This window comes from Saccostrea cucullata, unplaced genomic scaffold (genome assembly GCF_032062105.1).
Source record: "Saccostrea cucullata isolate Sc308-1 unplaced genomic scaffold, CSIRO_AGI_Scuc_v1 ctg26, whole genome shotgun sequence".
Classification (NCBI taxonomy): Eukaryota; Metazoa; Mollusca; class Bivalvia; order Ostreida; family Ostreidae; genus Saccostrea; species Saccostrea cuccullata.
Window position 1 is genome coordinate 321,747 of NW_026935606.1, and position 23,788 is coordinate 345,534.

The 23,788-nt window shown below is 32.9% G+C and overlaps 1 long non-coding RNA gene across 1 annotated transcript in view; it reads left to right on the plus strand.

The window, feature by feature from the left end:
- The first annotated feature begins 679 nt into the window (after positions 1-679).
- LOC134243413 (uncharacterized) overlaps positions 680-23,788 on the plus strand; it is a 39,529-nt gene continuing 16,420 nt past the window's right edge. Inside the window, exons 1-2 of the long non-coding RNA XR_009987025.1 lie at positions 680-818; positions 21,593-21,650. This is a non-coding gene — a long non-coding RNA (uncharacterized LOC134243413). The remainder of the gene's footprint in view (positions 819-21,592; positions 21,651-23,788) is intronic.

Consider the following 23,788-nt stretch of genomic DNA (forward strand, 5'->3'; position numbering starts at 1 on the left):
TATAGACCTATTAAACTTTACATCAAAGCTTTGAATCTAAAGTTTTTTCTGCATGCTTGTTCCTTCATAATAAGAACATAACTGTAAGTTATACTTCCATCGTTCTTCTTACCCTATAAATTGTGTAGCATGACTTATTTGATCAAATCTGGTTTGCAAATGAGAAGTTTTCTTTCTACTCTTTTTTGCATATGATCACCATTAGAAATCAAAGTATATAGAAGAGGAATGTAGGGAGAGTATCCTTCCGCTTATTCTTAAACGTCTCAGGAAAATCGCCATTGATTAGTGTATTCTGTGTAAAATATTAATACAGTTTCACGTCGAAATGATAGAAAGCCCTTGCTTCATTACAATTGCAAATGTGAAATCTGAATTGCACTCACAAAAATTTTGCATAACACTGAATGTTAATAGGAAATAGCACATCAGATTAACACTAGTTGCGAAAGAGGATGGATTCACGAACGGGGATGGTAACCAGAAAGTAGAATAACCTGTAAACAATACCTGTTTTTGAAAGAATTTGACGAAAAAGTGCAGTTTGTCCAGGGCGGGAAACCAGGTCAAGAGAGAAAAATATGTAAATCTGATGTCCTTCATTAAGTCAGCTCACGGTACTATTTAATCCGCCGAGGGATGTGGTCAAGGAATCCGTGATTTTTAAAGTGTTAAACGCTGGACATTCAGTGAATTCGGATGCAGAAACACGTCGCAGAAGAAGAATGGACTATGACACAATTTGTCTCGGTTATGCAGACGGAGATTTCTAAACGCAAGTGTGACATACATCAATCAGCGTTCCTACCTGTTTATAGGTAAATATCTGCATATTTTCGACTCCTGTCTTTTTTCATAAATTTAAATAGTAGAAAATTTAAACTAGATTACCATTTTGTAAGAATTCTCAAAGATGGAATGCATGATCTATATCCTGGCGCGCATGCGTTAACGTGATAAATGAGGTATATTTAATAAAAGGAGAAATTAAACATACGAAAATGTTTAACTTAGATGGTATGTAAAAAAAAGTTGTATTGAATATGATTTGAAATGTTAAATATACATCGGAGGGTAAACTATGAAAAGGTAGATAGCAAATTCTTCAGAAAAGTAATGCGTCAGTGGAGTTAAGTTTCAAAACATTTTGTATAAAACTCATAAAGGGAAATATAAACTTCATATCGCACAAACTGTCTGCGTAATCTTTATCAGATTTAACAAACGAATGTCAATTTTTGCTTCCAGGTTTTAAATTTCACACTTCAGATGATTTCAGTCGCAAAGATTTTTAAAAGATTGTCTTTTAAAGCATGCATATAAAATGCAATGGACCATTTAACTTTTCATCTTATTTTTCATCTATATGAGCGCTTTCTATGCCGTGGAAATATAAAGGGTCACAGGACATAAATATGGCGGTGAACTGGCAATCTGAAATGTTCTATCTTGTCATTTTTTGATAATTTGAAATATGGGGTGTGGTGACTTTCGCTTTTATTTCAGAAGGAACTTTAATCTGGAAAGGTATTGGATGTTCTACCACAATCCATTTGCGTTAAATTATGTTAAGATCTTTTTTTTGGCACTGATTAGTTTTAATTCGGTCAATTTTTTTCCTATTAACTTCATTTAGTCCAAAATCAGTCATTCATAAAATAGAAAAGTTATGATAAAGTATCTTAATGTAGGAAATTAAAAAGTATTTCCAATTACAAATAATTTAAACCTTCCCAATTATAACCCGGTATATATAAATTACTTTAGAATTAAAATGTAACAGTTTCATAACACTTAAAATATTATTTATGGATTGAGTATTTTCATATCTTGACCCACAAATGAAACTGAAATTTGAAAGCCTAAGAGCATGGATCACAAGACAAATAATAAAAAAGATACTAACGTCTTTAAGATCCTTAGAGGGCGCAAAACAATGGAAAATTAAAAAAAAGTTTTAAAAATCCTGTAATAAAGCATCTTCAACAATATCCAGATTTCGTGACAAGTTGTTATAAAGTATTTCGCCATAAAACAAAGAAGACATTAAAAAGTTTGAAGATGATTCAGACTTCCCCATAGTTCTACTGAAAACAATACTCTAGCTCTCCTCAAAGTTGCCTTTTGGTAACCTTTCTCTAGCCTTTAAAATGTTATGTCAAAGCCATTAGGACCAAGTGTTGAAATGTAATACGATAGAGCGTTTCTCAGGAAGTTAGCCTGAAGAAAAGACATGGCAAAAACACCTCCCGACAAAGCCACCCTGCTGACAAGCGATTTATTTCCCGTATTAAATATTTCCATTTGATGTGATGCCCGTTAAAGCAGAGATGAATTTATTTCTTATCAATGGCCTCCAATTTAGGAGACGGTTGGTCGCAAATGACATTCTGTGAAGAATTTGGAGGAAACAAACTAATTAAACCCTAAAATAGAGAAGTTTTTCTCCTTCAAAGATTTTCTAAATGGCAAAATCGTTGTTCAAAATGACTCCACTGTATTTCTTTGACGATGACTTCAATTCAGCAGTTCGTTGTGATGGTGATCTAAAGATCTCGTAAGAGTACAATTGTTTAATGAAAAAAGTCATTATTTCACGGTATATCTAAGGCAACATGGCAAAATGTTTCTCTCAATTACCGTATAATAGTGTCTGATAAAGAAAAAAATATCCCACTTTTCGATGGACGTCCGTATCGAATCTTGTAATGAAAATTGGCATTGTTTAAATCGACTGAATAACTGCATTTTTCGAATGTCTTGTGCAAAATACACACATGGAATACCTTCCAGTATGGATCCACAGGATTGCATTCTTGAATAGTAAATCAGTCCTTGAATTTTACGATAGACAGTGTTGAAGATGTTATCTCAAATTACATATCATTACAAATATTGCTATTGTGAAAGTAGGTTGTACGAATTTCAGGACAAAAACACATTAAGAGAAAGCAACTGGATCCCAATGATAGGGATTAGACTTTCGAAATCATCTGATATAAACATAGGCCATCTTTCCCTTATTCTTTTCTTTTTCAAGAAATCGGATTTTCTCCAAGATTATTAAAGCTTACAGAGAAAAAAAAACTTTGTTACAGAGAAGAAAAAGAGTTAACTTTGAAAGGGGAAAAATATAAATCGCCTTGGAATCACCTCTTGGCCAACTTTTCCGGAACAATATGATTTCCAGTCTTTGAACGGAAGTTTTATTCAGGCAATGTCTTGACAGACTCAAACATCATCCGTCTTTTGAAGGGTCGTCTTTGTTCACCATCGATTTCTGAGAGTAGCCCATAATATCCATATCATAGGATTACCGCTTTTCAGAACTCTCCACTCAAAGGAGGTTCTTTTGGACGCCCGTTTTTTCTAAAGGAACAAAGTCAACACGATGTGGCGGCCCTAATTGAGCGAAGGAAATATTTTTAATTTAATCTTGGGGACTCGCAGATCAATTGTGCTTCTTTAGGAATATAAGGCAGAGAGAAAACCTATTGATATAGACCGATAAAAACATGTTGCACCCTGCATGTGTCTACATTTTCTAATATAAATCTATATCTCATTGTATTTTAATGTTTAATTCATCAATGCAGGAAAATTTGTTAAAGGTAAAACATCCCTTTTCTTATTTGAAAGAAAATTCAATAGAGTCCATTCTGTGTCACAATAGGCTTGGCAATATCGTGTTGATTATCAAACCAGAGTTCATAAAAATGGTTGTATAGGTTTAATACTACGTACACGTTTATTATAGGAATTGTTAAGGTCAAGGAAAATCTGTGTTCAATTCTGAGCAATTAGCTTCAAGGTCGTCGACAATATATTTGATGCAATGAAAATACATTGTTGTACGAATTTGTTTTGCAGATCGTCAATAATTTTAATGTACACGTGGGTGTCAGACGAAAGAAATAATAATATCCTTAGCACAAGGAAAGGTCAACTTATGTTGATTTTTAAAAAAAATAATACTATGTAGCATATAATATAATACTTGGTCTATTTTTATTCAGTGTTTTGCAGGTGATACAGAACTATTTACGAGAAGCGACAAAAGAATCCCATCGTCTTTTGAAAATACAATACTCAGCAAAATTACACATTTCTTGTTAAACTCAATACGTCCCCAGCGCACCTGTTGTATATAATACTTGGAAAAGTCCTCAAATATCTCGGTTTTTACTATTTCAATTTTTACAGACAAATTCCATTACGTTTAACTTTATGTTAAAGCTACGTATAGAAATCGTAAAAACTCCTTAATTGTACTTTGAAAGTTGGCAAGTGAAAAGGAAATCGGGCGTACTATGTTATCAGTCTAGGAATAGAAATGACAGCGACTGAGCTTAAACTTATCCCAGAATCCTTAACTACAGATAATTATAACACAGTTAACTATATCAGTTGTCAAAGAAGTGTTTGGATGATTAACTTAATAACTACTCAGTGATCTCGGCTTTCTGTTATGTGATGGGTGGAAGTCTTATACAATGATTTTGTTTTTGCGAAGATCACAATTTTGTGCGGTTGTAAAAATCTAATAAAACATTAAGGAAAGAAAACCCCCAAGTCTATCTTGAGATATTTTTTCGGTTAAAACGCATCAACAGGTGTTGAACAACAATGAAAAGCCGCCTTATATGAAAACACTCCATTAAGGGCCAAGCAGGAACTTGCAACAAAAAAATAATATCCAAACCTGTCCCGACCTTCTGTGGCCAGAACGCTACAACCGGGGTCTAATTTCAACCCCTCTATTATTGTAAGAGATAGATTTTCAATAGAATTTACGAAAAGAAGCATGTTGACACAGATTATAAGGGGAGACCCGTGGATACTTTGTGTTGGATGATATTCGGCACTCTGGCAGATGATGTCGATGTATTTAGCTCCGGGACACCTTTAATAATTTAGGTCTTCATCTTACCCCAGTGTTAGCATTCAGAAAATATAAATCTTTCCAAGGAATTGCTTCTTTCAAATGTCCTTTACAATCTTCTTGTAACTCGGTAATGTAGAGCAGACAGTCTGTCTGTGACTGAAGAATAAAAGGTCTAGATTCTTTATTTATAAATTTCTTTCAAAGTTTTGCATTCTAACCTGAATGATGTATCTTAAGTGATAAATGCATGTGCTTGTATAGATCTGCAAAGGTTTGATTAACATTGATACATTGAATAACAAATATCCGCGTGTAAAACAAAAACGAACTCGATAGAATTTTTTAATAGTGAGGTCATAAGATACGAAATATAGTTTATCTGATTCTGAACAATGTAAAGTAGAGTACTCTCTGTGAAAAAGTTATTAAGGTATAACAAAGGATTTTATCACACCGAGATTATCGCGGCCATCTTGCCTGTGAAACCTTTCTGCCCGAGGTACATAGAAAAACGTACCTGTTTGTGAAACGGAACATTTTCTGAAAGTGCGTACATTTATCATTATTTGTAAGTTAAAGCCATTATTACTATTTTTCAATTTTCAGTTTCATTAGATATTTTAGAGCCGACTAACAAAACAGAACATTGCTTTTTCTATATGTTTTATGTTTAGTAAAAGCATTAAATATATAGTACACGTGGGCTGATCAGTTGAAAAAATGCTATACTTCTTTAATCGAAAGAATCCCGAAGGAGACATCGCAAATGAAATAACCTGGATAGAAATATGTTACAATGCTATGATTTAAAATATATATTTATTCAAATTAATGAGCTGGATTGAACAGCATACATAAATGCCTATCATTATTCTCTCCATACCCTATTAAAATAGACTCTGCAATGCAAAAGAGCTGCGCATCCTTCACCCTTCTAACGTTTTCACACATAATGATCACAATGCGTTCGAGTGATCATATACCCACAATGGTATCATTTTCACGTTTTTTGTCCGTCACACTTTTCTGAGAGACTCCAACAAACCATGCACGTCGTTTCAGGTTCCTTTTATCCTTTTCCCGGTAAACGCCCTCTTATTGTGGGGTCCGACATTAGAGCTGCTTTGTTACATAAGTTGTGATATATACGATATGATATTTTATATGTGCTTGTGTTATGTTAATGTCCCACATACAGATGTAAAGATGAGGGTCGTTTTATTTTGCTGATATCATTAAGGAAAATGCTTCAATGGAAGCATGGACATTTTTATACAGACACTGTTAGGGTAGTTTGTTAGAAATATAAAGCAGTGAGTTATAGTCACTATCTGTTGAACATTTGCTTTGAAAGTATTTCGGTTTGTGAAACATATATGAAGAGCAAAATGTGAGTCATTTCAAGGGCGCTTTGAAAATTATGAAAGATACTTTATTGTACAACTTTCATCATTGAACATGCTTTTAAATAACAGACATCTGCAAATCATTAAAATATTATTCATAAGTTTTTATATAATTAAATGATTTTTTAAAATTGTACACAATATTTAGAGAATTCAGTTGTGCTAGGGTTCCAGAAGACATAAAGATTTTCACATAAAGCCTGGTTGCTGCTATTCAAATCAAGTTGCAACCCTGCTCAGGAACCGTCCTGTATATATCTAAAGACCCTCTAAAAACTGTGGCACGTATATGACAGTAGGATTGGGTTACGGTAATGACTTTTCTGGACCGGGTCAGCATGACGATATAGACATCAAGACATGAAAGCAGACCTCTCTTACTTTTAACCCTGAACTTCTTGCTCCGCCATAAAAGTTTTGCCGATGATAACCAATGTTTTTCTATCTGTCTCACATTTTTGGCATATAACTGACGGACGGCGTCCATTTTGAGCAGACGACCAGGTTTATGTTGCAAGCAGGCGTTTATGAGCCATCTATCATGAGTAATAATATTTAAGACTCGTGTATCGTATGTAGGTTTTAAATGGTTGGACATGTGTCTTTGGAATTTTTTGTATTTTTTGCATAAGAACCGAGATATGCAAGAAATGATAACATTTCATAACAAATATCAAACGTTTGCAATCATTCAGGTTTTATGTAAAGGTTACCAACTATGACCATTTAAGATACGTGTTTTGAAAATTGCTTCTGTAAAACAGGTCATATATGCTTAAATAAGATAACATTACTTATATAGTCTTTCGATCCATTATCCACTAAAATTGCATTGCTGCATTTTTAAAAAAAATGCTAATAATCAATCTTTCATTTTAAAGATTTATCTTTTTATTGACATTCATCAAATTTATACGAGTGCAAAGGAGTATAATTGAAAAAAAAAATAAAAATAATTGACCTAAAACATTACCATCTTCACGTTATAGCTTTATGAAAAAAAATCTAAATTGTGAAAAGTGGCTCTCCCCAGCAGGAGCCCTTTCGCCATAAATGATATAAAAACACTCGCATGTCATGCGTATGGAGTAAAATACGTATAGCAATATACCTAGGGTGTCGGAAAGTAAAAAATCTCATTTCTTTTTAACTTCATTATGAATCTTTTGTAGGAATTGATCCATAAAGCCGATGTGGGTAAACGTTTTTCGGTTAATGATTCTTTTTCTGGAAGGTCTCACTTTTAGAGTTCAGCGAAAAGTAAATCTGCCTTTTACGTACAGTGACGGTACACTGTATTGTATAAATTTTGTGATATCAAGTTATTGAGAAATCGGGAAAGATATTTCATGACCGGATTATTCCATATATGCAATGTGGATTTTGAGACGTGTAAACACGTTGTGTTGATTTTTTTTTTGTTTTGTTTGTATTTATAATATCTTGATACGTAATGTATAAAATTTATATTTATTTTTTGAGACTACGTGTATGCTGGGTTTTTTCACAATTACTATATGTAAGAGAGAGATAATTTTGTGTCTGTTCCTCATTTGTTTTGTCTCGGTTTCTCTTTTAACATGAATGTTGTACCTTTCCTCGATATTTTATCTTTCATGTGTAGTATCGTATGCCAGAATATTATATAATTGCAAAATATTTTGTTAATCATGAAATATACCCGATATTCATATATGACACAATGTTACACTGACCTATAAACAAGTATAGACTATTAAGTTTCCACAGTACAAAGCAGAGTTTGGTTGTTTCTTTGATTTCTGAACGAAAAAAAAAAATATCCAATGAGATTTCATAATTGAGTCACGTGTTGTCTAATTAATGTATGAGAAGTGTTCGATGTGATGTTTGCAGATTTTCTAAATCGCCAGTTTTTATCCTGAAATATATATTTTAAAAAATGCAGTTTGAGTGGAATAAAAATTAGGGAAAACATAGAAGGAAAATAGTTCGGCTCTTTCGTAGTCAATGTAAACATGTTTTTTTTTTCAAAAAGAAAAATGTCTAGTTTTCGTTGGAAAAATATGGTAATATTTTTCTTAAAAGTTTATGATGTTCCCTTGTCTTACTGCAATCATCTTTTTCTGATCTTGAAATACTTCTACATGTATATAGATATTAATACTCATTTTCTAAATTACGACCACTATATACAGTTGTATTAATGATTTTATCCTTTGCTAATTTTTTCACCTGTAATCTACAGTTTTTTTTAAGATACAGGTATACGATATGTACATGACTTGGTCATTTCATCATTGACTGTTCATACCTACCTGTAATGGCCTGTATATGTGTGATGGTTGACCACAGTACAGATATATCTATTGACCTATACTTGCCAGTTTCATGATTATAATTGTCAGTATGATTGTCACAAGTTGTTATTATTTCGATACAATTTGTGACAGAAAATCAGGTAATATTTCTTTTGCAATGAAATTCCCGTGAACACTATTGATTGTTTGATGCCCCGCTTACCACATTCATGTTTTGTAGATAATTTATAATATTTGTAAAATTATATTTAGCATGTATATATAATGAAAGAAGCTTATGTTTTGCATATGATTCGTAACGTGCACATAATTTCAAATATCCTTCCTGGGTCACTTTTCTGTTTTCATACTTTTGTAATATCTTTTATACATTAGAATATGACATGTGAAATTGAAAGAAAAATTTGTTTAACTCATTACTTTCACAGTTCATTTTTATCGTTTCCTTTAATATTTTACCAACACTTTATTTTTGTATATTTGTGCAAAGGTTAGAAGAGTTGCTTTAGAGTCGCGGAGTAAGTAAGTGATCGCTACGTCGGATGTTCGATTCGCGATCTGGAGATCAGTCTTTTGTTTAATACCATCTTGTGTCGCAATAGGTGCTGGCAAGCAAGAGATCCCTTAATGATCAAGAGTTTATTTGTAGAGTACAAGTCTAAAGTTGCAATCCTTCACGGCCATGTGTTGGCGGCTCCAATTGGAACATTCTGAAAGGTCATTAAAATATCCATGGAGTATTTTCAAGATTTTTTAAATGACCATTCATTAGTAGAAACCAACTCCTTTTTGGTCATTGCTATGAGCTTTTTTTTTTTTTACTATGCACTTGTTAAAAAAACCCCATTTGAACTACAAATTTCAAAATGAGCATTGACTTTTAGTGATGCGGTTACAGAAAAATTTTAAATAACATCTCAATTTTCTCATTTCTTTTCAAATTTCATCAATATTAAGGCTTATATTGTTTCATAAAACATAAAGTGCAAGACAAGTTTCTTTGGTTTTTGATTGTTTTGATTTTTATATGTCAAAAGTATCTCAGATGCTATCAGTTTTAATTAAAATATTTCATTTTGTCACCCTGTTTCAGTCAATGGTGGCTTTAAACTGATCATTTTTTCAAGCTATATCGCAATTATAACCGTATGATGATTTTTATATCAATTAAATTGTTACTATACCTTGTCCTTTGGACTTTAATCTCCCTTCTTACATTATCAAGTTGGAGTAAAACAGTTTTCAAAGTTTTTGAAGTTATCCAATACTTTTTAGAACAAATGCAATTATATCAATAATGCAGTGGATTTGATGAAGTTTTGTTCAAATTTTGATGCACAGAATATAAAATAAATGAACATTAAGATATACATATTTAGTTCTCTGTGATATCTGACCTGTATTCTTCTGCAATGCTTTGTTCTAAAGTTAAAATCTTTTATTATGATGACTAGACTGACCCCAATCCCTGTCTCATATTTTGAAATACAAATTGTAGATACCTAATCTTGATTGATTAATTGATTGATTGTATATTTTTTAACGTCTCTCTCGAGAATTTTTCACTCATATGAAGACACCACCACTTGCCGGTGGAGAACTACAAATTTAGTCATATACTCGGCATTTAGGGCCATTGAGCAGGGAGGGATCTTTTTCGTGCCAGGACCCACTGCGACACTGGACCACGGTTTATACGGTCTCATGCAAAGGACCGGTCTCCACGTGCCATAGTGAGGATCAACTCCTTACTTCGCGACTCTAGAGCAGACACTCTAACCAAAACACCACGCGGGCGACCCTTATACTTTTGAATACCTCCAAGTACATCTCTAAATATTTGTCTCTATAACTAAAATGAGGGCTTCTTGTAAATTGTGGTCATATAAACTAAAGAAGTCTATTAATAACAAGAACATTTGTTAAATATAAATAATCCAGAGAGGTATCTAATAAATTGCAAGTCACGTACATTTTCCAAATGGATGTAAGGACTACATAATATATTTAGAAGACTACAAAATATTATATTGAAAAATTGCTACACAAAACCAAAGAGAAAATACATGCACGCTTGAGTCCATCTCAGACGAAAATTTTCAGATAGGAAAGGCGGGAAAACACACTCGTCGTAAACGTCCATCATTCCTGACGGTTTTGTCAATTTGTCTGACCAACACTGACCGCAGCCCGGCAGTATTTGACCCTCCAAGGATGGACGTGGCTTCCGTGTTTGATGCGCCACATGTACAAATGTGAAGTCTCGCGCAGGTGATTAAAGTCTCGAAAGTCGCGATAAATTACACACTACAGTCCCGTCTTTCATATATGAGGTTTTGTACGAGTATGACACGAAGGTTAGCTACTTTTTCTCTGTGGCCCACGTAAGATTTTGTTGACAGAAGGGATGTTAAGAAGTCTTAATATAATATATATATAGTAGAACCAAGCACGTGATTAAATAATCCGAACATGTGACTATATAATTTTTAAATCTATGTTATATGTTAAGCACTCGCCAGTTTTGATGAGCTAAGTGCAAATAATATAAAGGACAACGAGCCGTCTTTGTAATAATGACTAAATCCAGCAAATAAAAAAATCCTAAGTTAGAGATATTACATATGTATCAAGTCGAAGAGAATCTTTAGTTTTTTTTTTGTAGATTTTAAACAGTAATTGCGAATGATTTACATATGTATTTTATATGCTATGGCCATCTTTAAAAAAATGTTTGATTGCCTTCTCCCGACCGACTGACTAAATATGGCCAGACTCAAAACATTGTTTTAATTCCAAGACACTATATTTTTTCCTCTTATCCCGTTGACAAATATGTTGAAATTTTCAGAAAATAATTTCCCCACCTATATCTACCTACCGACCCAGTAATTTTAGCCTGAGTCGGGAGAGGACGAGCAAACACTCTTTTAAAAAAGATGACCTATGTTTAATACTTCCTGTGCTGACTGGAAGTGAAATATAAACGCTTACAACATAAGAGATGTATTCCTATCTAGCTGATACACAGGAAATATTATAGTAACAATACCTTCCTGAAATTGTAGTAACCTCTGTGCTCTGGCGAGACAAAACATCAATAAGAAAATTAAAAGATTATCCAAGGACAGATGTACCTCTAAGAATACCCTCGAGTGAAGATTAAGTGTACGAATTACCCATTCATCATCTTTATTTGAAGTACGAATTACCCATATATTATACCTTAATTTGAGGATATCCTGTCCAGTTGAATATAATTTAGCATTTTATATACTTTGGGCATAGCTTATTGCTACTACCAAATACAAGTATTTGATTTTACGGATTGTTTAATGCAAATTACCGATCTTAATAGAACTTTGTCACAATAACGTATTAGTTTAATCTGCGCTAAATAGCCAATGGATTTAAAAGTTATTAGAATTGCTTTTAAAGCAGAGGAATGGCAATATTGTCTTGAAGGTTCTTAATAGAAGTAAAATGAAGATACCGAAAGTAATCAAGTTCAAAAAAATTCCATTGGAACAAAACAAATTTGTAGCAGGGAAACACATAAAATCATTATTTTAATGGAGGAGTAAACATCTCCTGACGGCTAGTCACACCCTACATGTGCTCCTTGTCATTGCTTAGTATATGAAAAATCAGGGTGGAAAAAATGGCTAATTTGTATTTAAACACTTGTCCACCTTCAACATAACGATAGATTATATTTAGTAAATAGGTCATAAAATCGACTGAAGAATCTGCGAAATATTGACTCTAAACCTGAATGTTGATGTCCTTAAACATGTATCACCAGCTTATTTTTCAATAGCTAGCCTCGATTAAAACATTTCTTTTGTAAAGTATGCTTTTGGGTATACTGATAAGGCATGGACCGTGACTACATAAGCAAGGAACATTGACGATAGAAAGTTAAACTCATTGAATTCATCATATAAACACTACTTTTAAGCGTTTCTATGGAAATACGAAATTGAAGTCTGCTATGAACCTTTCGCGTTTGTACCCATAGGAATTCCAACAGACGGTTGGAAGACTTCGTTTCCTTAAGAAAAATAATAAATATTGAAATAGAATAATTATTTTTTTAGTGAGGTATTCACTTTTCCAAAGTTTTTATAAAACATTTTTATTGTTCTTTGCAAACTAGAATGATTAGTTTAGTTGAAAAACATGTTAAATAACATTACCTTATAAAATAGTTCTTGAACCTTTATTCATTTGAAGGAAATGATAAATCATTTTTTTTCTGATCTGTGTAATTGCTTGCATTTAGTTGTTTCTTTTTGTATGTTTGTTTGTTTTTCAATTTTAATGGAACAAACATTTTATCTTTCTCGTGATTATTCCATAGCAAGAAAATAATAAATCGGCAGTAACAGCAAATCATTTGATGCTCTTAGAAAAACGACAATTGTGGTAATGTCGCACGACCAAGGACTATAACTGGCAACGGTGGTGTTACCTTGCTGTTGCATTATAAAAAAAGAAAGACCAAACCGATGTACATGCCACAAACGTGGAACTATTTGCATAATCCAACACAATATGGCACCTTTAAAAGTTAAATTTATGGACTATTTAATGGCGATATGTCCATTTTGCCATTGTCTATACTCGCGATGGTTACCCACACGGAAATGTCTATCGAGAGCTGTTTGATACTTATCTCATATCTCATCTGTCACGGATGACTGGGTTTATCTCGTCAGTTGAATCTTTTTTGCGGCATTTGATTTTAGTCGCGTCATGGAGGTGAGATCTCGTGCGATGTTCTTTTCATATCAAAATGTTTTTCCAATGCTTTAAAAGACATTTATTCTCGTAACTAGTCTGAAAAACAACATATGTTTTATGCACATCCGATGGTTTTATGTGACACAAGCTATTATAGATGTAAACCAACTCATAGATTAAACAATAAAAATCATATAGCATGAAGTTTCTAAACAGCTGATGTTGAATTAGTCTAAAAATAGACGCGTTATCAATGCTATCTTAATAACAAATCAAATCCTTCTATCAATGGTTAAAACGCAATGCAAAACACATTCCTACAGATTCCTTTTACTGGCAATAAGATGACATGCCTGGTTTGTGAACATTTCACATTGCAGATAAAGTAATTGCAGATGGGATAAATCCTTCCAGATAACCACGCCTATGTGTTTTGCAGAATTTTTTTTTCAAACCTCATATGACCCCATAATGTACAAGGTGAGGTCTGGCCAAACCATTGTTCTACCCTCGGGGTCTTGACTGAGTTTGTGGGACAGTTTTGCGCCGAAGCAACACTGTTGTAAATCCGTCACCTTGCTTGACCGCAAAGTATTTGCTTCGATCCGGAGCCTTTGATTATAACCCCTAGACTTTCATTAGCGTTGCGGTCCGTCGGGTTTTTATTCTATTTGAAGCCATAGGTGTAATGGTTTTGATATCTTAACCTGTGTTTAATACATTTATAGCTAATTTTTCATCCCATCCCCTACTTTAATTAAACTATTCTCATTTTCAAGTTTCCTCAAGTCAACAGGTCTTCAATTTAAGCATTTTTTTTTCTAAAAATCTACATTTCATAAATGTTTATGTTTGTTGAAAAATAAATAACTGAATATTCCCATGGCCTGAACCCATAAGATTAACAAGGTAAAATTTTATTTAATGTTACATCCCCCTCCCAAATGTCTATACATACATTTCTATATATATTCAAAATAACATATTTCTGCAAAAATCACGATTTTTAGAATGTAAACTGTTAACACGTCAAACACAAGGAGAAATTCGAAATATTTTAGAACGTCGAAGTAAAATAAACCACAAAGTATAAAAGCCCTTTTATCACAAAAATCCATCGATATACTTTAGTTTTTTGGGGACGATAGCAACACCCAAGGGTACAGCTGTTGAAACGTGGAACTCGTCAACATTGTCAATTAACCAATCTTACCTGAGGCGTGCCCTTCTACTCCTATACATTCCATATCCATCCGCGCTCTTGACACGTAAAGAACAAATCCGTCTTGGTTTGTTATTTCTGGGGATCTCCTGCTTTAGTTTTAATGCAATTGTATTAACCAGCCTGCAATTAATAGAATTGTATTAGGTTCAGAGTACATGTTTGTATGAAACCGAAATGTTTTTGATTTTCTGAAAATCTTTTCAATATTGTACCTTACAAAACGATATATGTACGTGTATCTTAACATTTCATTTGATACATATATATTTAATTGACAATGAGTTATTGATTGTTCTTTCTAGTGTCTAAGAGTGCTTCGATTATAGAACAGTGGTTTATTAGTGTGTTAAGTACGTAGTAATCATTCTATAAAATTATGCAGTATAATAGTATACCTCTCGATATGAATATTTTCTCATTGTAGTACTAACTTAGACTTTAATGATAAAATATCGTCGATGCTTTCTTTGAGGTAAAGACTGTAAAGGATGCACTGAACGCAATACAATATATAACCGTATAACCCCCAATAAACATACTTCTTACATCAAAATAATATTGAGGAGCCTTATAATAATTGTAGACTGCTTTGCGTTGGCATAGAGAGGTACACGTTGTGATATACATGTAAATGTGAATCGTGGTCATACTCATTCTGATACTCAACGTTAAAAAAACTGATCCAGTTATGTTAATATATAACTTCATTATTTTACAAGTTTTTAAGAGGTAAGGAGTCTATTTCAATAAAGTTGCTCAAGGAAAGAATAGTTTTTAAGCTATATAGATAATATAAACTATTTTTTCGTTGTTCGTAGATTTTTATGTAAAACATTCCTTAAAACAGTTAAAATGAATATAACCAGTTAAGTATTATTTACATGTATACAACAAAGTGTTTAAATTAGTACAATTTTGACATTTAAAAATACCATAAAAATAATTAGAGAAATATGATATACAGTGTATATAAATACTGTTTAGTTGAAAGAATGTACATCTCATTGTCACACAAAAAAGTATGTAAAATAGATGATCTGGTCTAATTGATAAGTATTAGAATTTTAATAACTATCACTAGCGCAGTCCTCTAGCATGTGAAATGAACGATCTTTAAGATCTAGTCTAAATTCATGTGGGTTTTTTTATGCAATAAAAGTTTATACGAAAGTTTCTTTATCTTCAAATTTCTTAGGCTTTCCATTTCATTTTCATTCTTTGGCTTCTCATTTACAGCAAGCAGGAAGCTAAACATAGTGTAGACCCCAATAAGCTATGTCTGAACGAACTGATCCTTTATTTCCATCCCTGGATTAAAGTGGACGAGAATGTTGCTAGTGATTAATCCGCGCCGTGTGTGGGAAAACGTTGCCATCCCGACCTTTTCCATGTAGCGCCCGTCTGTAACAAGGTTTCACGCTATGCTTCTAGTTCCCTGCTACAAAATATATGCCTGCAAAACAACACAATTAAACATAGTTAATATCAGATAGTGGAAGTCTAAGCCCCGGGGACAGACAATTTCTACAGTTAATCAGAGAATCCCCTGCTTCCATCTTGCAATGTAGCTGATGGACCGATACGGAAAGCTTTATGTAAATATTTAACTTAGTCCTGGCGCTAACGAATCAATTAAACTGATCCGTTTGACTTCCACCTTAGTTATTGCATATAAAGTTTAAACGTTGCATTCACTGAAATTGCAATATATCACCTATGAAAATATAAAGGCTGGCAACTGGCGCTCATAAAGTTACCTTGGTAATGCAGTTGAAATTGCAAACCTTTATTATAAAGCAACTCTTGAATTATCTTATGCTAAAAATCTTTTGATCAATATCTTTCGAATACAGTCAACTTCAATTAGTATTTTAACAATGTGGTTTACTCATTTGCAAAATTTGACTAAAACAGCGCAGTTCGAAATCATAGTGGTAAATTGGAGTGCATATTGCAATAATTCTGACGATTAAGTTCAATTCTTATGCTAAGTTCATTTTCTGAAAATGTAACCAGGGTGTAGTTATCGTTAAAGTCTTATAGATATATAATCACTGGGTGTGAAATTTGCACATTAATGATTAATGAAATTTTCTGATGCATGTAAAAATTATTACTTATAACTTAGTTTACAATAAACTTTATTTTATAAACAATTTTTAAGAGTTTGCCTGTGTGCCTGTAGCTCTTGCGACAGGATGCTAAGCATAATTATTATAGAATACGTAGTTCATTTTAGACTTATAATTTACATTTGATTTACTAATTATAAATTCATCATCTGCAAACGGAGTTTATATCTCTCAGCTAAATCCATATGCAAAAGCATGTTCTACGCATGTACAATTTCTAAAACGAGCTACATTATTGACAAACAAGTTGATGAAACAAGAATATAAGCAGTCTCGTTATATGTCATCATTTCGTAAGTTGTATGGTTGAAACAGTGACCTTGTCAGCAAATACAATTTATCATTGCGTCAAATTCTGATAAAACAATACAAAATAGGAACAGAGCAAACACAGACCTCCAAAACTTCAGAGGTGGGATAAGGTGCCATGGAGGAGTGAGCATCCCCTGCCGACCGGTCACACCCGCCGTGTGCTCCTTTTTATGATCGGGAAATAACGGAAAAATCCGTCGTCAATTCAGTGTATAAATAATGGACTAACAATTAATGAAAAACCTCAGCCAGATTTTGACTCAATGATAAATTGTATTTGCTGACAAGGTCATAGTATCGACCATAGAACTTACCAAATGATGACTTTAAATGAGACTGCTGGTAGTCTTGTTTCATCAACTTGTTTGTCAATAATTTACCTCGTTTTAGAAATTGTTCATACGAAGAGCATGGTCTAGCGTATCGAATCAACTGAGCTGAGATATGTAAACTCCGTATTCAGGTGATGAAGGTATATTGCTGCATAGGTAAGGGAATTTCACGATAGAAAAGTTAAAGTCATCACGTTTATCATAAGACTTGGTTGATAGATTACCATTAGTATCATTTTGAAGTAAAATATACAAGTATGAAACAGATGTGTCAGACTCTGTGGTATCTTTTATCTCAAGCTCACCAGGATATATAGTATCGACATGGGAATGGAAATTACTATTGTTAATTGACAATACGTCCTCGATATATCTAAATGTTGAGTTGAAGGCCACAGCAAGTGTTTTCTTCTTTTCTCGCATAAAATTTTGCATAAATTCTGCTTCATATGAATACAAAAATAAGTCTGCTAATAACGGAGCGCAATTGGTACCCATGGGGATTCCAATAGATTGTTGGAAGACCTGGTCTCCAAAAACCACATAGACATTGTCAGAAACTCAAGCATCTTTTTGATGTCAACTTCAGAGTACTTGTGTGTGCAATCAGAATATGTTTTAACAAAATGATTTTGCGAATGACCAATGACGAGGTTAGTAAATTTACGAGTTCCATTTTTATTGAAAAAACAGCTGTCAAAGATATAAAAAAGACTGGGCTTTAATTTATCGTGGGGAATGGTTGTGTATAAAGTTGAAAAATTAAAAGTTTTTAAGCGTTTAATTTTGGTAAAATCTTTTGTTTCAAATTGTCCAAAACTTCTTTGGAATTTTGGAGTATCCACATCTGATTCACACCACTCCTTGAATATATTGTTGCACAGTACTCTTGAGGTTTTTCCTTCACTATTGTCAATATCTTAGTGAGGAATGAAAAAGAGGCTTGGTTGAACATTTACTAGAAGCCGCAATGTATCTTTATTTGTAAGGATTCTTATGAAGTTTCGGAATCACTGTTTGTTATCTACATATATTTCTTTGATGAGTTTTGCAAAAAAAAAATTAAAACAACCCAAGACTTATCGCTATTTAGGTGCATGTAATCACTTTAATACCCGAGTCTGGATGTAAATTATCGGAGACTGATGCTACAGTACATGGTCTGACGAGTAACGGTGTTTGTTAGTAATTAGTCATCTGATTAACCTCTGCCTCATCAAGCAATGATACATCATCCTTGTTACGTGACAAATTAGTTATTTGGTGAACTTAATATCCTATAACCATTTGCTTAACATAATCACTTCTCTTGTACCGAAAGCGTTTCTTCTCTTTTTCTCAATGAATTTTTCTGGGAAATAAAAACTTAATCTTATCGTATTTTCTTCGTTGTTTACCCAAGAAAGGAACCGAGAAACACAGTTTTGATCGACATATGTTTTAAATTTTTTCCTTATTTTTCCACTTTCTCTTTTATGAAATATAAGATAACGAGATAACGAACAGTACTGGACTAAATATTCAACATCAAAAAGCCAATACATGTAAAAAAAAAACAATACAATTAGGAGCAGAGCAAACACGGACCTCCAAAGAGGACACATTATGCCATCATATAAATAAATGTATACATTTGATTTTCTGTTGTTACTACTTATAGTTATTTGTAGTGCAACTGACAAATCCACCGAAAAAAAGCAATGATTGCTGTTTGAAAGGAAAGTTTATTTTATACAATGCTAGCTATATGTAACACCCCTACCCCCACCCTGGTCATTATATATATCTACCATTCATTTACAAATATGAATCAGTTTCTTACTTTGGTGAGCATAGGGGACAGTTAGCCCCTAGATAAACTTTTAATCAGTTGCTCTGAAATTGCATAGAATATAAATACTTAATGCACAAAATATCAATACTTAAAAATGTACATTAAATAAATTCGATATGTATTTTTTTTGTTCGTTTCTTGAAAATTAGGCTAAAAAGTGGAATATTTCTGTTTGCAAGGCCCTAAGCACGCTTTCATTCTTAATGTAATTTAAAGAAGTGTAATCGATACTTACTTTATCTCTGCATAGTGATTAGTATTATTTTAATTATTAAAATATCTACATTAATGAGTATTTTTATGTTTTTGATATATAAATAATAAATAGTAGCGCCAGCAAATGCAGTTGCCTAGAGAGAGTTTGAATTGGGGATGGCAGATGAGCGAAGTGTCAAATTTAATCGTGCATCTTCAGATCTCGCGCAATCTCGCACGGGAAAGAGAGGACAGTGCACGTAACAGACCTATAATTTTCTCGGCACCGGATCTTAACAACCTCTTTGGACCTGACAGTTCATTTTAGAGAATGCAGGTTCAAATTCCACCCAAAACGATTTGGTTTGGTTTTCCTGAAATTGCTCGACGCTTTTACGACCCTTTGCTGTCGATCGCTGAACAACTCTGGATCATATCTGTAACAAAAGGAAACCCGGAAAACTGATACGGTGTCTGTAAACTACTGTAACATCAATAAAGTGTTTGGCGCACTCTGGAGTCGGTTGAGGCTAATCGTCTGATAAATTATATGCCTCAGTAGAATAAAATGTGTCGTTTTTGTCGATAATTCGAATTATATTGATAATTTTGTTTAAAATATCACTCCAAAGCTAGAGAAATTAATATTTCACACTTTTCCATTGATTTATTTGAAACAAATGGTCTTAGTCTTTGGCGTGAGAATTGATGTATGAGTTTTATATCGATGTGCATATAAGACGAATAGGCTGCAGCCTGGATCGGGATCATGGATGTTAATTTTATTTACTACCTATCAAACTCTTTTCCTTAACAGAGCTCGAAGCAACATAAAACATTTAAATCCTGAATTTAGTTTTCCATTCCATGCGCTATTTGATTTATTTGTTATGGTGGCATTCATCTTGTTTTCTTTTAGTAGTTTTATTTTATCGTTTTGGTCTTATTATTCTTAATTATGGTCTAGCCATTTTTTCAATCATGAGAATGACACATTCACAAAACGCATTGTGATCACCAAGCAAATCCCTACAAAGCCTTTCTAATACAGGTGTTTTTGTAAGTACTAAAATGCCGAAACGAAATTAGTTTCTTTAATTCTTTCAAGTTTAATTAGGAGCTCTTCTCTTTTCGACGAGTGTTAATTTTGATAGCAAAGGTTCATTTTCGGACAATGTTTATCTTATCGAAAAACATTATTTTGGAAACACGGACAACTAACAATAAAAGGTAATACGCAGGGAATGGACACTATTGAAATTCTAAATTAAAAGAACATTTGAAAGACTTTTGGGAAATTCGAGAATAGCTTAATTTAGCAAGCTCGATAAGATGCATTATAACCACTAATAGAAAAGCATGCTAACTCCCTTGGATTAAGGTGAAAGACGTTGAATTTACTTTGATGTGTTCATTATTGACAGATTTTACGTCTGATGGCTTCTAATCTGTCTATGCAGAAAAGAAGCATTCTCAATAGGAAGTTAGATATAAAGACACCTTGAGTATCTTAGAGTTAAAAACCTTCATTATATAAGGAAAGGTCATTTTAGCATCAGTTTTAAGCAGTGTATACTTAATCAAAACATGCTAATTTTGAGATCGATATTAATTAAAGTATCAGTATATGGATAGTGAAATATTCGGAGCATGATGATAAGACATTCCATCTGAACAATACAATAACATTCATTTATGTATTGGTTCTTTTATGATTCTTACTGCTAGTCCATTGTTATTTCTTCAGGTACAAGTATTTCTTCATGTTCCAAGTACAAATAATTTAGGTACTTTTTATTTTCAGAATAGAATAATTATAGTACAGTGTAGCCCCTAATTTTTAAGGAACCTTTTATCTTTCACCAAAAGAATATATGGGGCACATGTCAAAAGCACAATTTATAACTTTTTGATCGAAACATTCAGATAGCACACATTGCTATGTTCGTAATTTTCTAGTTTTCAATGCAATTAAAAACCTTTTTGCCACAATACGCGATACTAAATCTGAAATTGATCCTCATTCAAAAGTTACCCTATCCAAGTGAGATTTATGAATAAAACATACGAAATAAACCGATAAATGCATATTAATAATGATAGTTTGCATAATATGGTAATTTGTAGGAAAGGATTTACAAGAATAATGCATAAACTCTTAATATAATGTATTTAAAGCAAAACCTTCACTAACATTTGCTTATATTTTGGATTTGTTATTTCAGAGTGGAACACGTTGCATCGGAGGAAAATCTGCCTATATGACATATCTTCACAGAAAAGGTACGTTTTCCTGACGTGAAATAAGGTTTAATAACCTCACTTTGCTGTAAGTAACATTTGCCAGAACGTAAACAATTCTGAAGACATAATTTGTTTGCAAGTTTTTGTCGTGATTTCAAGGAAATATCATCTCTATTCTCGTTATGCTGGCCAATAGTTTTGGATGTTATGATCACTTTTGATTACTTTCTATCGAAAATGAAAAATCTCCGTACATGTGTTGTTTTCCAACTGTTTTGTTTTCACTCCTTGGTTCATCTGTGAGGCGCATTGATAAAAAATCTCTTTTAAAATAATATTTCAGTTCTCAGTGCTTCTAATAATGCAAGTTCTATGAAGGACCTTGAGTAAATAATTTGACTCTATACTTTGCATACCTAAGCCTACCCGAACAGAGGTTCTCTAATTCCTTGTCTTTTTATGAAATTCCCCAGCAGATTATAGCCCAAGCCCTGGGAACTTTTTTCTCTCATCGAAGAGAGGCTCAACTCGCACCTGCTCGTTAAAAGTTAGGGAGGTGTAAAATCGTCACTGGAAAATCATTATGGCGTTAGGTCCATGCAGAAAGGAAAATACTTCTTTCGGTATTAATCATATTTTATTCGCATTAATCATTTCCGCATGTTACCTTCTTTGTGTAAATTTCAACAAGTTTTTTCCTAATATCCTTCCGCGCGATAGAGAAGAAAGTGGGCTTTAACGGAAGATGAAGCGCATTTCAAAAAGATATATATTGCAGATTTAAATCAATATACTGGCGAACCACACCAATAGCTTTCAATGATTTTAATCACTTTATCAATCTTATTTTCATCTGATATATTTCATACAAGTTGTTTTGCACATCCATTTTCTGACATAAAAACGACAAGTACAGTTTTTTCCATAATAGTTCCACAGAATTATTAATTTAATATATTGCCACAATAAAACATTATGATTGAGCAAAGATGTTTATATCATATTCATAGATGATAAATTATAGTGACATCATTGTCAGGATGTAGTGATATGAATTTGGATAAATAATGGGCTAAATTGGCCAGAAATGAGGAATGGGAAAGTTGCATTAATGCCTCTTTAACGCTCTGCTTTTTGTTGTCCCCCTAAAAAACCATACTTCCGTTGAGACAATGCGAGAATGGCTTTTCAGACATGGATTTGGTGTTCCTTTTGAAATCTAACACCTTTTAGAATTATAATTTACAGTAGTTGGGAAAAAAATCCATATTTCCTGCGAAGTCGCTATCTCCAGCGTTGATTGCTTGAAGAAAAAATGATGGAAAAGATAACTGCTATGAAAAAAGCACAACCCCACTTCATAAATTTGCAAAATTATCACATTTTAAAAACCAGTAAATCATACAAAGCTATAAAAATGACCTGGTGGCTACAAAATACCTTTTTGTTTACGTCTTTGGGGTAATAGGATACCAACCCGTTGTAAGATTGCCCAGTTAGATAGTTTTACATAAGAAATTTCAACTTTTGTGTAAGATATAGTTAATGGCCAACGAAGTGGTTATAATTATGCAAGTTTATCTTAAAATTGGTCGTAAAAGATGAATACAAAAAAGTAAATATCATATTTTTGAAGTCAAGCATATTGCAGACCACAAACTTGAAAAGAAGATAATATTTGCGAAATAATTCATGCTGTTTTACATATGTTTTCTGGCACGCGTGTTAGTGCAGGTGATTTTAATATATATAATTTTATTTAAACAATATTTCATACTCTAGTACATTTGCAATAAGGACAAAATAGTTTTTGTATTTTGCTGAATGGTTAAATTTCTTGTATTTGTAATAATGTTCCTTGATTAATGACATAATTTCCTGTAAATGATATTTTTTGATGAAAAAAAATTCCGGACGGAGTAAAACACAACTCAGAAAAATTGACATGAAATATAAAAAGGGTTAAAAATCAACAGAAGACTTTATTCAAGGGAAGAATTAAATAGTTACCCAAGTTATACTGCTTTAACCTGAGTTGAGACAGTTTATGCTATATGAACTGCTAGGCGGTTGCGTTGCTATTAAATTCATTCCTAAAACTTTATTTTTCGTAATTTAGTGAAGAAAATAAATTCTCCCTTAAAATGCCTTTGAATGAAATTAAAATGTAACTACAT